Source organism: Empidonax traillii, unplaced genomic scaffold, assembly GCF_003031625.1.
Source record: "Empidonax traillii isolate 1590-97213 ecotype Southwest subspecies unplaced genomic scaffold, ASM303162v1 scaffold3140:size35533, whole genome shotgun sequence".
Lineage (NCBI taxonomy): Eukaryota > Metazoa > Chordata > Aves > Passeriformes > Tyrannidae > Empidonax > Empidonax traillii.
In genome coordinates, this window is record NW_020958333.1 from 20,569 (window position 1) to 25,348 (window position 4,780).

At 57.9% G+C, this 4,780-nt stretch overlaps 1 long non-coding RNA gene across 1 annotated transcript in view; it reads left to right on the forward strand.

The window, feature by feature from the left end:
• Nucleotides 1–2,390: 2,390 nt before the first annotated feature.
• Nucleotides 2,391–4,780, forward strand: part of LOC114072414 — an 11,106-nt gene continuing 8,716 nt past the window's right edge. Inside the window, exons 1-2 of the long non-coding RNA XR_003574169.1 lie at nucleotides 2,391–2,545; nucleotides 2,915–2,922. This is a non-coding gene — a long non-coding RNA (uncharacterized LOC114072414). The remainder of the gene's footprint in view (nucleotides 2,546–2,914; nucleotides 2,923–4,780) is intronic.

A 4,780-nucleotide genomic window follows, 5' to 3' on the forward strand; every position in this document is an offset into this window, starting at 1 on the left:
CCGGACTTGATGACCCAGAGCATTCCCAAGTCTCCTCTGTTTCAGGTGCCTTCGAGGCACATCTGCAGGACTTGGTGACCCAGAGCTTTTTGATGCCATGTCTCCTGCAGGTGAAGCCCTACAGAGGCACAGAACAGAGACTTCCCAGTGTGCCTGAGCTGGCCTTGGTGAAGAAGGGGGAAGAAGAAATCCCTGGGCCTGCCCCAGCAGAGCAGCCTAAAGTGGTGGAGCAGTCCGATCCCCTGCAGGAAGGTGAGTGGCAGAGCTGGGCCACAGGGCTGGTGGCTGCAGCCAGATGGGCCTTTTTGTGTTCCATCCTATCTTCATCGTCCCATTTCAATATGTCCAGGGAAACGAGAGTGGGTCAGAGGGCCCGTGGTTGATCTCCTAGCAGCTCCATGCACAGTCAGAGCTCTCCATGGAACATTCATCTCTTTTCTGCCCTTAGTTCCCCGGCAGAAGGTGAAGAAATCCCTTCCTGCTAAGCGCACAAAGGCCAAGACCTCAGCAACCAAGGTCCTGGCACAGCCTGACCTGACACCAAGTGAGATCAAGGACAAGGCTGATGGTGCAACGACTGAGAGCATCACAGACACTGACAGCACACCCATTCAGTGCCAGCCTGATGCTGCCAGTGTGGATGTTCCTGAGAGGAGAGTCATCTCTATTGAAGTAAGCAGCCTGTGGGCAGGCACTGTGTGGACCCTCAAGCTGGGTCTGTTGGGCCCCCTCAGCCTTTGAGGCCAGCACAGTGTGGTGGGAAGGGAAAGACTTCATGAGGGACAGTGGGCAAGTTGCTCCCTCTGGCAGCTCTCCAACTTCCCCATGCCCACTCCAGGCCAGAATGTGGGACTTGATGACCTCGAGCATTCCCAAGGCTTCTTTTTATCATGTACCTTCAAGGTACTTCTTTATTGACCCAGAGGTTTTCTGTGCCATGTCTCCTGCAGGCAGCCATAAAACCAGACAGAGGCATGGAGCGGAGACCCAGCAGGCTTCCAAAGCTGGCCCGTGTAAAGAAGGAAGAGGAGGAGCGCCCTGAAGCTTCACCAGCTCAACATCCTGAAGAGGTGGAGCAGTTCCAGCCCCTGCAGGAAGGTGAGTGACAGAGCTGGGCCACAGGACTGGTGGCTGCAGCCAGATGGGCCTCTTCCCATCCCATCCTCTGTGGACATGGCCAGGGATAGGGAGGGGGAAGAGGGCCCATGGCTGACCCCCCGGCAGCTCCATGCACTGGGCATCCCGGGGCTGGCCCTGCCTGTGGAGCGCAGGGCTGGGCTGTGTTCTCCGGGCTGTCCCGCAGCCCCTCAGCTCTGACAGAGCTTGTTCTTTGCCATATCCAGGCCGGCACAGGACACAGGAGAAGGACCGTGCCTCTGGTCTCTTCCACAGGGCAGCACAGGTACGTGCAGCCATCGCCTCCTGGGCTGGGCCTGCTGTCCCTGCTCAGCCTGGCACTGCTGTCGGAGCTCTCCATGACACATCCCTCTCTTCTCTGCCCTTTGTTCTCCTGCAGAGGGTGTGGAAATCCATTCCCGTTGGGCGTAGGAAGGCCAGGACTTATTCACCCAAGATCTTGGCACAGCCAGACCCCAGTGTGACCGAGGTGAAGGCCAAGGTTGACACCCCACGGACTGAGGGCATCGCAAACACTGACATCACACCCGATCAGTGCCTGGACGATGATCTCAGTCTGGTCATTCTCGAGGAGGGAGTTGTCTCTGTGGAAGTAAGCAGCCTGTGGGTAGGGATTGTGTGAGTCCTCAAGCTGTGTCAGCTTGCCCCCCTCAGCCTTTGAGGACAGCAAAGTGTGGTGGGAAGGGAGACACTTTAGGGGGAAAGCTTGGGAATTTCTCCTTTAGACAGCTCTCCAACTCCTCTATGTCCCCTCCAGGCCAGACTGTGGGACTTGAAGTCCCAGAGCATTCCCAAGTCTCCTCTGTTTCAGGTGCCTTCAAGGCACTTCTGCAGCACTTGGTGACCCAGAGTTTTTTGATGCCATGTCTCCTGCAGGCAACCATGAAGCCCCACAGGGACAAGGAACGGAGACCTCCCAGGGTGCCCGAGATGGCCTTGGTGAAGAAGGGGAAGGAAGAAAGCCCTGGGGCTGCCCTAGCAGAGAAACCTGAAGAGGCAGAGCAGTCCCAGCCCCTGCAGGAAGGTGAGTGTCAGAGCTGGGCCACAGGGCTGGTGGCTGCAGCCAGATGGGCCTTCTCCCATGCCATCCTATCTTCATCCTCCCGTGTCAATATGTCCAAAGAAACGGGAGGGGGTCAAAGGGCCCCTGGCTGATGTCCTGGCTGCTCCATGCACAGTCACAACGCTCCATGGAACATTCCTCTCTACTCTGCCCTTAGTTCCCCGGCAGAGGATGAAGAAATCGCTTCCTGCTAAGCGCACAAAGGCCAAGACCTCAGCAACCAAGGTCCTGGCACAGCCTGACCTGACACCAAGTGAGCTCAAGGCCAAGGCTGACGGTGCAACGACTGAGAGCATCACAGACACTGACAGCACCCCCGTTCAGTGCCTGCCTGATGCTGCCAGTGTGGATGTTCCGCAGAGGAGAGTCATCTCTACTGAAGTAAGCAGCCTGTGGGCAGGCACTGTGTGGGCCCTCAAGCTGGGTCTGTTGGGCCCCCTCAGCCTTTGAGGCCAGCACAGTGAGGTGGGAAGGGAAAGACTTCATGAGGGACAGTGGGCAAGTTGCTCCCTCTGGCAGCTCTTCAACTGGTCCTTGCCCTCTCCATGCGAGACTACCAGTCCTTATGACCCAGAGCATTCCCAAGGCTCCTTTTTATCAGGTGCCTTCAAGGCACATCTGCAGGACTTGGTGACCCAGAGCTTTTTGATGCCATGTCTCCTGCAGGTGATGCCCTACCGAGAGACGGAACAGAGGCTTCCCAGTGTGCCTGAGCTGGCCTTGTTGAAGAAGGGGGAGGAAGAAAGCTCAGGGCCTGCCCCAGCACAGCAGCCTGAAGAGGCCAGGACCTCACCACCCAAGGTCTTGTCACAGCCTGACCTCAATGAGAACGAGCTGAAGGCCAAGGAACAAGCTGACACCCCGTGGATTAAGCGTCTCACAGACATTGACACCACATCCCTTCAGTGCCTAGTTGAAGCCCTCGTTCGGCACATTCTCGAGGAGGGAGTTGTCTCTGTGGAAGTAAGCAGCCTGTGGGTAGGGACTGTGTGGGCCCTCAAGCTGAGTCTGCTGTGCCTCCTCAGCCTTTGAGGCCAGCACAGTGTGGTGGGAAGGGCAACATTTCTCAAGGAAAATTGGGCAAGTTGCTGTGTCTGGCAGCTCTCCAAATGCCCCATGTCCCCTCCAGGCCAGACTGTGGACCTTGATGAGCCTGAGCATTCCCAAGGCTCCTGTTTCAGGTGCCTTCGAGGCACTTCTGCAGGACTTGGTGACCCAGAGCTTTTAGATGCCATGTCTCCTGCAGGTAACCAGGATGCCCCACAGAGACACAGAACGGAGACCTCCCAGGGTGTGGAAATCCATTCCTGTTGGGCGTAGGAAGGCTGACACCCCAGGGACTGAGGTCACCACAGGCACTGGCACCACAGCCGTTCAGTCGCTGCTCGATGCTCCCAGCCTGGACTTTTCTTTCGATGGAGTTGTCCCTTCTCAAGTAAGTAGCCTGTGGGTAGGGATTGTGTGGGCCCTCAAACTGGTTCTGTTGGGCCCCCTCAGCCTTTGAGGCCAGCACAGTGTGGTGCAAAGGGAAACACTTCTTGAGGGACAGTGGGCAAGTTGCTCCCTCTGGCAGCTCTCCAACTTCCCCATGCCCACTCCAGGCCAGAATGTGGGACTTGATGACCTCGAGCATTCCCAAGGCTTCTTTTTATCCGGTACCTTCAAGGTACTTCTTTATTGACCCAGAGGTTTTCTGTGCCATGTCTCCTGCAGGCAGCCATAAAACCAGACAGAGGCATGGAGCGGAGACCCAGCAGGCTTCCAAAGCTGGCCCGTGTAAAGAAGGAAGAGGAGGAGCGCCCTGAAGCTTCACCAGATCAACATCCTGAAGAGGTGGAGCAGTTAGAGCCCCTGCAGGAAGGTGAGTGACAGAGCTGGGCCACAGGACTGGTGGCTGCAGCCAGATGGGCCTCTTCCCATCCCATCCTCTGTGGACATGGCCAGGGATAGGGAGGGGGAAGAGGGCCCATGGCTGACCCCCCGGCAGCTCCATGCACTGGGCATCCCGGGGCTGGCCCTGCCTGTGGAGCGCAGGGCTGGGCTGTGTTCTCCGGGCTGTCCCGCAGCCCCTCAGCTCTGACCACGCTCGCTCTTTGCCAGATCCAGGCCGGCACAGGACACAGGAGAAGGACCGTGCCTCTGGTCTCTTCCACAGGGCAGCACAGGTACGTGCAGCCATCGCCTCCTGGGCTGGGCCTGCTGTCCCTGCTCAGCCTGGCACTGCTGTCGGAGCTCTCCATGACACATCCCTCTCTTCCCTGCCCTTCCTTTTCCAGCAGAAGGTGCGGAAATCCATTCCTGTTGGGCGTAGGAAGGCTGACACCCCAGGGACTGAGGTCACCACAGGCACTGACACCACACCTGTTCAGTGGCTGCTCGATGCTCCCGGCCTGGACTTTTCCAGCGATGGAGTTGTCCCTTCTCAAGTAAGTAGCCTGTGGGTAGGGATTGTGTGGGCCCTCAAACTGGTTCTGTTGGGCCCCCTCAGCCTTTGAGGCCAGCACAGTGTGGTGCAAAGGGAAGCACTTCCCAGGGGAAGCTGGGGAATTGCTCCCTCTGGCAGCTCTCCATCTCTCCCCT